Here is a 10,096-nt window from a genome sequence, read left to right on the forward strand (position 1 = left end):
TGGACCTAGAATTGGCGCTCCGGTACCGCTTGCCGTGTGGTAGCAGGGAGACCAGTCTATGACTAGGGTGGCTGGAGTCTTTGACAATTTTTAGGGCCTTCCTCTGACACCGCCTGATATAGAGGTCCTGGATGGCAGGAAACTTGCACCCAGTGATGTACTGGGCCGTTCGCACTGCCTTGCAGTCGGAGGCTGAGCAGTTGCAATACCAGGCAGTGATGCAACCAGTCAGGATGCTCTCGATGGTGCAGCTGTAGAACCTTTAGAGGATCTGAGGACCCATGCCAAATCTTTTCAATCTCCTGAGGGGGAATAGGTTTTGTCGTGCCCTCTTCATGACTGTCATGGTGTGCTTGGACCGTGTTAGTTTGTTGGTGATGTGGACACCATGGACCTGAAGCTCTCAACCTGCTCCACTGCAGCCCCGTCGATGAGAATGATGGGCATGCTCGGTGCTCTGTTTCATGTAGTCCACAACCATCTCCTTTGTCTTGATCACGTTGAGGGAGAGGTTGTTGTCCTAGCACCACATAGCCAGGTCTCTGACCTCCTCCCTATTGGCTGTCTCGTTGTTGTTGGTGATCAGGCCTACCACTGTTGTATCATTGGCAAATTGAATGATGGTGTTGGAGTCGTGCCTGGCCATGCAGTCATGAGTGAACAGGGAGTACAGGAGGAGGCTGAGCACGCACCCCTGACAGGCCCGTGTTGAGGATCAGCTGGCGGGTGTGTTATTTCCTACCCTTACCACCTGGGGGCGGCCCATCATGAAGTCCAGGATCCAGTTGCAGAGGGAGGTGTTAAGTCCCAGGGTCCTTAGCTTATTGATGAGCTTTGACGGCACTATGGTATTGAACGCTCAGCTGTAGTCAATGAATAGCATTCTCACATAGTTGTTCCTTTTGTACAGATGAGAAAGGGCAGTGTGAAGTGCAATAGATCTGTGGATCTTTTGGGGCGGGATGCAATTTGGAGTGGGTCTAGGGTTTCTGGGATGAATGGCGTTGATGTGAGCCATGACCAGCCTTTCAAAGCACTTCATGGCTACAAACGTGAGTGCTACAGGTTGGTAGTCATTTGGGCACAGGCACTATGGTAGTCTGCTTGTGTTCTTGGGCACAGGCACTATGGTAGTCTGCTTGAAATATGTTGGTATTACAGACTTGGACAGGGAGAGGTTGAAAATGTCAGTGAAGACACTTGCTAGTTGGTCAGCGCATGCTCGCAGTACACGTCCTGGTAATCTGTCTGGCCCTGCGGCCTTGTAAATGTCGGCCTGTCTAAAGGTCTTACTCACATTGACTGCGGAGAGCGTGATCACACAGTCTTCCCATACAGCTGTTGCTCTCATGCATGTTTCAGTGTTATTTACCTCGAAGTGAGCATAGAAGTTGTTTTCTCATCCGGTAGGCTTGTGTCACCGGGCATCTCTCGGCTGTGCTTCCCTTTGTAGTGTGTAATGGTTTGCAGGCCTTGCCACATCCGACGAGGGTCAAAGCCGGTAGAGTACGACTCGATCTTAGTCTTGTATTGACGCTTTGCCTGTTTGATGGTTCATCGGAGGGCATAGCGGGATGTCTTATATGTTTCCGCGTTAGAGTTCCACTCCTTGAAAGTGGCAGCTCCAGCCTTGAGCTCAGTGCGGATGCTGCCTGTAATCCATTGCTTCTGGTTGGGGTATGTACATACGGTCACCGTGGGGACGACATCATCAATGCACTTATTGATGAAGCCAATGACAGATGTGGTGTACTCCTCAATGCAAGCAAAACAGTCCTGTAGCTTAGCATCTGCTTCATCTGACCACTTTTTTTATCAATCTAGTCATGGGTGCTTGCTGCTTTCATTTTTGCTTGTATGCAGGAATCAGGAGGATAGAATTATAGTCAGATTTGCCAAATGGAGGGCGAGCGAGAGCTTTGTGTCATGTCTTGTTATGTCTGTTCCTGTCCTTTCTCTTCACTCTGTCTCTCTCTGCTGGTCTTTTTAGGTTACCTTCTCTGTCTCTCATTCTTCAGCTGTTCTACATCTCCCCTAACTAGCTCATTCACTCTTTCCCACCTGTTCTCTCTTCCCCCTCTGATTAGGTCTCTATTTCTCTCTCTGTTCCTGCTACTTTCAGTGTCTGATTCTTGTTTGTGTTTTTGATGCCAGAAGCAAGCTGTCGTCCCGTTTGCTTCCACCTTGTCCTATCCTGTCGGAGTCTGCCTGGCAGGTGCATCCTGCATTATACTAACGTTCTTTTTGTTCCATTGACTACGTTGGAAGAGGATTTATGCCATTCCTGTTTTTCATTAAAGAACTCTGTTTTCTGTTAAAACCGCTTTTGGGTCTTCACTCAAGTACATAACAGAAGAATCAGACCAAGAATGGACCCAGCGGCTCCGGACCCTTTTCACTCCGCCGTCGAGATCCAGGGAGCGATGCTAGGCAGACACGAGGAGGAATTGTCTGCTGCTCGACATGCCGTTGAGACCCTGGCCGTCCAAGTCTCCGACCTCACAAGACAGGTTCACCAACTCCACCTCGATCCACCGCCCACTTCCAGGGTTTCCGAGTCTCCGGAGCCCAGGATCAACAACCCGCCGTGTTACTCTGGGGAGCCCACTGAGTGCCGCTCATTCCTCACTCAGTGTGATGTGGTGTTCTCTCTCCAGCCCAACACTTACTCCAGGAGCGCAGCCCGCATCGCCTACTTCATTTCTCTCCTTACCGGACGGGCGCGTGAGTGGGGCACGGCAATCTGGGAGGCGAGGGCTGAGTGTATTAACCAGTATCAGGACTTTAAGGAGGAGATGATACGGGTTTTTGACCGTTCTGTTTTTGGGGAGGAGGCTTCCAGGGCCCTGTCTTCCCTATGTCAGGGGAATCGATCCATAACGGATTATTCTATTGAGTTTCGCACTCTCGCTGCCTCTAGTGACTGGAACGAGCCGGCTTTGCTCGCTCGTTTTCTGGAGGGTCTCCTCGTCGAGGTTAAGGATGAGATCCTCTCCCGGGAGGTTCCTTCCAGTCTGGACTCCTTAATAGCTCTCGCTATTCGCATAGAGCGACGGTTTGATCTTCGTCGCCGAGCTCGTGGAAAGGAGCTCGCGTTCTCCGTTGCTCCCCTCTCCACATCACTGCCACCTGCCGCATCACTGCCACCCTCCTCCGCCGGCTCGGATGCTGAGCCTATGCAGCTGGGGGTATCCGCATCTCGGCCAAGGAGAAGGAACGGAGAATCACCAATCGCCTCTGTCTCTACTGCGGCTCCGCTGGTCATTTTGTCACCTCATGTCCAGTAAAAGCCAGAGCTCATCAGTAAGAGGAGGGCTACTGGTGAGCGCAACTACTCAGGCCTCTCCTTCTGGATCACGCACTACCTTTCCGGTCCATCTCCGCTGGCCCGGTTCATCTGCTTCCTGCAGTGCCTTGATAGACTCTGGGGCGGAGGGCTGTTTTATGGACGAGACCTGGGCTCGGGAACATGACATTCCTCTCAGACAGTTAGGGAGCCCACGGCCTTGTTCGCTTTAGATGGTAGTTCTCTCCCCAAGATTCAGCGTGAGACGCTGCCTTTAACCCTCACTGTCTCTGGTAATCATAGCGAAACCATTTCTTTTCTAATTTTTCGTTCACCTTTTACACCTGTTGTTTTGGGTCATCCCTGGCTAGTGCGCCATAACCCTTCTATTAATTGGTCTAGTAATACTATCCTATCCTGGAATGTTTCTTGTCATGTGACCTGTTTAATGTCTGCTATCCCTCCTGTTTCCTCTGTCTCTTCTTCACAGGAGGAGCCTGGCGATTTGACAGGGGTGCCGGAGGAGTATCACGATCTGCGCACGGTGTTCAGTCGTTCCAAGGCCACTTCTCTCCCTCCACACCGGTCGTATGACTGTAGTATTGATCTCCTTCCGGGAACTACTCCCCCCCGGGGTAGATTATACTCTCTGTCGGCTCCCGAACGTAAGGCTCTCGAGGATTATTTGTCGGTTTCGCTCGACGCCGGTACCATAGTCTCCTCCTCCTCTCCCGCCGGAGCGGGGTTTTTTTTTGTTCAGAAGAAGGACGGTGTCTGCGCCCATGCGTGGATTATCGAGGGCTGAATGACATAACAGTTAAGAATCGTTATCCGCTTCCTCTTATGTCTTCAGCCTTCGAGATCCTGCAGGGAGCCAGGTTTTTCACCAAATTGGACCTTCGTAACGCCTACCATCTCGTGCGCATCAGGGAGGGGGACGAGTGGAAGACGGCGTTTAACACTCCGTTAGGGCACTTTGAATACCGGGTTCTTCCTTTCGGCCTCGTTAACGCTCCAGCTGTCTTTCAGGCACTAGTTAACGACGTCCTGAGAGACATGCTGAACATTTTTGTTTTCGTTTACATGGACGATATCCTGATTTTTTCACCGTCTCTCTCGATTCATGTTCAGCACGTGCGACGCGTCCTCCAGCGCCTTTTGGAGAACTGTCTTTATGTGAAGGCTGAGAAGTGCACTTTTCATGCCGCCTCTGTCCCTTTTCTCGGTTCCGTTATTTCCGCTGAGGGCATTAAGATGGATCCCGCTAAGGTCCAGGCTGTCATTGATTGGCCCGTTCCTAAGTCACGCGTCGAGCTGCAGCGCTTTCTGGGCTTCGCTAATTTCTATCGTCGTTTCATCCGTAATTTCGGTCTGGTGGCAGCTCCCCTCACAGCCCTTACTTCTGTTAAGACGTGCTTTAAGTGGTCCGTTTCCGCCCAGGGAGCTTTTGATCTTCTTAAGAATCGTTTTACATCCGCACCTATTCTTGTTACACCTGACATCTCTAGTCAGTTTGTTGTTGAGGTTGACGCGTCAGAGGTGGGCGTGGGAGCCATTCTTTCTCAGCGCTCTCTCTCTGACGGCAAGGTCCATCCTTGCGCGTTTTTCTCTCATCGCTTATCGCCGTCAGAACGTAACTATGATGTTGGTAATCGCGAACTGCTCGCCATCCGCTTAGCCCTAGGCGAATGGCGACAGTGGTTGGAGGGGGCGAACGTTCCTTTTGTCGTTTGGACTGACCATAGGAACCTTGAGTACATCCGTTCAGCCAAACGACTTAATGCGCGTCAGGCTCGTTGGGCTCTGTTTTTCGCTCGTTTCGAGTTTGTTATTTCTTATCGTCCGGGCTCAAAAAACACCAAGCCTGATGCTTTATCTCGTCTCTTCAGTTCTTCTGAGGTCTCCACCGACCCCGAGGGGATTCTCCCTGACGGGCGTGTTGTCGGGTTGACTGTCTGGGGAATTGAGAGGCAGGTAAAGCAAGCACTCGCTCACACTCCGTCGCCGCGAGCTTGTCCTAGGAACCTTCTGTTCGTTCCCGTTCCTACTCGTCCGGCCGTTCTTCAGTGGGCCCACTCTGCCAAGTTAGCCGGCCACCCCGGCGTTCGGGGTACGCTCGCTTCCATTCGCCAGCGTTTCTGGTGGCCCACTCGGGAACGTGACGCGCGTCGATTTGTCGCCGCTTGTTCGGTCTGCGCGCAGACTAAATCTGGGAACTCTCCTCCTGCCGGCCGTCTCAGACCGCTTCCCATTCCCTCTCGACCGTGGTCTCACATCGCTTTAGATTTTATCACCGGACTGCCTTCATCAGCGGGGAAGACAGTTATTCTTACGGTTGTCGATAGATTCTCTAAGGCGGCTCATTTCATTCCTCTCGCTAAGCTCCCTTCTGCTAAGGAGACGGCTCAGATCATTATCGAGAATGTTTTCCGAATTCATGGCCTTCCGTCTGACGTCGTTTCCGACAGAGGCCCGCAGTTCACGTCTCAATTTTGGAGGGAGTTTTGCCGTTTGATTGGGGCTTCCGTCAGTCTCTCGTCCGGCTTTCATCCCCAGTCTAACGGTCAAGCCGAACGGGCCAATCAGACTGTTGGTCGCATTTACGCAGTCTTTCTTTTCGTAACCCTGCGTCTTGGTCAGAACAGCTCCCCTGGGCAGAGTACGCCCACAACTCGCTTCCCTCGTCTGCTACCGGTCTATCTCCTTTTCAGAGTAGCCTCGGGTACCAGCCTCCGCTGTTCTCATCTCAGCTTGCCGAGTCCTGCGTCCCCTCCGCTCAGGCTTTTGTCCAGCGTTGCGAGCGCACCTGGAAGGGGGTCAGGTCGGCACTTTGCCGTAATAGGGCGCAGACTGTGAGGGCCGCTAATAAGCGTAGGACCAAGAGTCCTAGATATTGTTGCGGTCAGAGAGTATGGCTCTCCACTCAGAACCTTCCCCTTAAGACAGCTTCTCGCAAGTTGGCCCCGCGGTTCATTGGTCCGTTCCGTATTTCTCAGGTCATTAATCCTGTCGCAGTGCGACTTCTTCTCCCGCGCTATCTTCGTCGCGTTCACCCGGTCTTCCATGTCTCCTGTGTTAAGCCCGTTCTTCGCGCCCCCGCTCGTCCCTCCCCCCATCCTTGTCGAGGGCGCACCCATCTACAGGGTTCGTAAGATTTTGGACATGCGCCCTCGGGGCCGTGGTCATCAGTACCTAGTGGATTGGGAGGGGTACGGTCCTGAGGAGAGGAGTTGGGTTCCCTCTCGGGACGTGCTGGACCGTTCGCTGATCGATGATTTCCTCCGTTGCCGCCAGGTTTCCTCCTCGAGTGCGCCAGGAGGCGCTCGGTGAGTGGGGGGGGTACTGTCATGTCTTGTTATGTCTGTTCCTGTCCTTTCTCTTCACTCTGTCTCTCTCTGCTGGTCTTTTTAGGTTACCTTCTCTGTCTCTCATTCTTCAGCTGTTCTACATCTCCCCTAACTAGCTCATTCACTCTTTCCCACCTGTTCTCTCTTCCCCCTCTGATTAGGTCTCTATTTCTCTCTCTGTTCCTGCTACTTTCAGTGTCTGATTCTTGTTTGTGTTTTTGATGCCAGAAGCAAGCTGTCGTCCCGTTTGCTTCCACCTTGTCCTATCCTGTCGGAGTCTGCCTGGCAGGTGCATCCTGCATTATACTAACGTTCTTTTTGTTCCATTGACTACGTTGGAAGAGGATTTATGCCATTCCTGTTTTTCATTAAAGAACTCTGTTTTCTGTTAAAACCGCTTTTGGGTCTTCACTCAAGTACATAACAGCTTTGTATGCATCTCTGTGTGAAGTATACGTTTTTCAGAGTTATTTTCCCTCTGGTTGCACATTTAGCATGCTGATAAAAACTTGTTAAAACTGATTTAAGTTTCCCTGTATTAAAGGCCCCGGCTACTAGGAGCACCGCCTCTGGGTGAGTGTTTTCTTGTTTGCTTATGGTGGAATACAGCTCATACAATGCTATCTTAGTGCCAGCCTCTGACTGTGGTCGTGTGTAAAAAGCTACAAAGAAATACAGGTGTGCCAAGCTTGTAGCGTCTAACCCAAAAAGACTTGAGGCTGTCATCGCTGCCAAAGGTGCTTAAACAAAGTACTGAGTAAAGGGTCTGAATACTTATGTAAATGTAAAATTTGCAAAAAAATCTAGAAACCTGTTTTTGCTTTCTCATTGTGTGATATTGTGTGTAGATTAATGAGGTGGGGGGGACGTAATACATTTTAGAAAAGGCCGTAACATAATAAAATGTATTATATTATTACATGTAGTAATGTGGCAGAGTAAATATAAAGTATTATTATGTGTATTGATGTGTAATAATTTGATAAGAACGTAACCTGTAAACCTGTAAACCTCATCCACGTATGACTTGCCACGTCTATGACTACCCAAAGCACATCAGCAGCAGGGGAAGGAGCTGATTGGGCAGTCGGAAACCATGTGCAAACTAATTGGCTGAGAGAGGGATAAACAGAGAGCATCAAGCATTGCTGATTGGTTGCCTGCCTGAAGAGGAAGCCGGCAGCATGCTGTCTGAGTGTTCTCTTTCAGAGAGCTGAGGGTGGTTTAACAACAGACAGAGATAACCAGATAAACAGCATATACAGTACATCCCACCATCTATCTATCTCTCTATTCCTATATGTATCACTCCATCTCCCGAGGTTATATTTTAACACACGATCACACACACACACACACACACACACACACACACACACACACACACACACACACACACACACACACACACACACACACACACACACACACACACACACACACACACACACACACACACACACACACACACACACACACACACACACAGGCTAGACACATAGCGTACTAACAATAACAAAGTACAATAAATCTTAGTCCTTCCTGGTTCTGCTTCCTGGATGCATCAACGGAAGAGCATCCTTAATGGTTTCCTCTCTTCCCTCTCATCCCTGCCTCCTCCTCATTCCCCTCTCTCTCCTTCCATTCCCGATGTCTCTGACCACAGCACTATTCAGATAACGAGAGAAAACCAGCATGAAAAAGAAGGTTGGGTTTCCCACACATTACCTTCCCCTGGAAAGAGATATAGAGTGGGTGTCTGCTCTGAGATTCAACTCCAATTTAGCAGCAGCTTCCAGACAGCTACGGCTTAAACATCACATGACCTGCCACCTGCTCCTCCAGTACGGTCATATGACAGCTTAGGCAGTAGAAATGCACTCTGGGATATGCAATACAGAGTGGCAAATTGACTGCGGAAATCAAGGAACAATAGCAATTACAGAGATTGAAACAGAAAAAATAGAAAAAGAAACAAAGTGGATTCATTGTTCATTGAATGCTTTATGCAATGAGTAATCTATGTCTGTCATTTGTGTAATATACATTTCGCATGCGGCGATAGAAATTATCGTAATTTTTTAAATCTAAAACTGGAAACACATGGTTATGTTGACTTCTTCTATTTTTCCCAATGAAGTGTTTCATATCTGGGATATATCCTGTGAGTTCGATGGGGTTGTGTTCCACTTAATGTTGTTATTGTCACGCCTGCTCCCACGCTTCCCCCCTGGCGCTCAAGGGAGCCAGGCTCCCCAGCATTGCGCACGCCTGCCATCATCATTATGCACGCCTGCCTTCCTCCCGTCACGTGCATCAGCAATTATTGGACTCACCTGGACTCAATCACCTCTGTCATTACCTTCCCTATAGAGAGAGAGGAATCTCTAAACTGGAGCTGTATCTGACCTCAGTGAGGTGAGTGTATAGTGGGCCAGTCACAGCCAGTGAATGGCAGAGAGGTAAGGAAGTGTGAAGGAGAGATTAATATGACATTAACCTGGGTGAAACAGGATAAACCAGGATCTTCTGGGACCAGAGGTGACAGTCCTCATGGAGAGGCAGCACAGTCTCCTCCATAGCAATAGGATTACTTGCTGGGCTCTCCAGGGGAAGAATGGCCTAACTAACATTGGCAAAATATCACTCCTCCCTGCCTCTCTCTCTGTCGTCCTTCACACCCTCACGCTGGGTGTTTATGGCAGCCACAGCCACGGAGGGACGGAGGGATGGGACTACTGCCTAAGTCTGTTCTCTTGGTGTCTCTTTCAGTCATGCATGTTAAGTGGCCTCAAGGCAGTTTCTGCAATCTAATGTTACGATAGTCCGCTCAACTGTTACTGTTTACCTAAATCCACCACTATCACCTCTGCCATTGTGTATGATATTGTATCTTGAAGTGCAGTCTTCTGTAAAGTACAATCATCTTACTGCTCTCTGTGTTTTGTCTGATTGTTTGTACCACAGACTTAAGAAGAAATATAGAATCTCTATAACTGGTACACAGTACCATCTGTGGTTTTCATTTCAGACTGACATGTTTGGCAGGTTTTGGGCCATGTGTGTCTCCTCTGTGTACAAGACTGCTGGCCGGAGGGAGGGAGGGAGGGAGGGGAGGGAGGGAGGGAGGGAGGGAGGGAGGGAGGGAGGGAGGGAGGGAGGGAGGGAGGGAGGGAGGGAGGGAGGGAGGGGGAGGGAGGGAGGGAGGGAGGGAGGTGAAACATGAGAAATGCTGGACATCATCAGTAACATTAGTTAGTTGTTTTTTCGGAGGTGGGGGGTGTTAACATTTTAGCTGCAGACTTTTTGTTCTATAGTAGTTAGTTAGTTGAATGACTGCTCAGATATGAGACTGTGTTATTTTAATACTGCTGCTCAAAACTGTTATAACAGATTCTCAAAACATTTAGTGGTATGTTCAATTTCAACTGTTAACATTATGGATGATGAATTCATCAAGAAG

General features: G+C 49.7%; 1 protein-coding gene across 1 annotated transcript in view; it reads right to left on the bottom strand.

Moving 5' to 3' along the window:
* The window catches only part of LOC135521294 (t-SNARE domain-containing protein 1-like), a 151,671-nt gene extending 143,239 nt beyond the window's left edge, over positions 1-8,432 (bottom strand). Inside the window, exon 1 of the mRNA XM_064947213.1 lies at positions 8,362-8,432. The gene's annotated coding sequence lies outside the window, so the exon portion shown is untranslated. The remainder of the gene's footprint in view (positions 1-8,361) is intronic.
* Between the last annotated feature and the right edge of the window lie 1,664 nt (positions 8,433-10,096).

This window comes from Oncorhynchus masou, chromosome 29, assembly GCF_036934945.1.
Source record: "Oncorhynchus masou masou isolate Uvic2021 chromosome 29, UVic_Omas_1.1, whole genome shotgun sequence".
Lineage (NCBI taxonomy): Eukaryota > Metazoa > Chordata > Actinopteri > Salmoniformes > Salmonidae > Oncorhynchus > Oncorhynchus masou.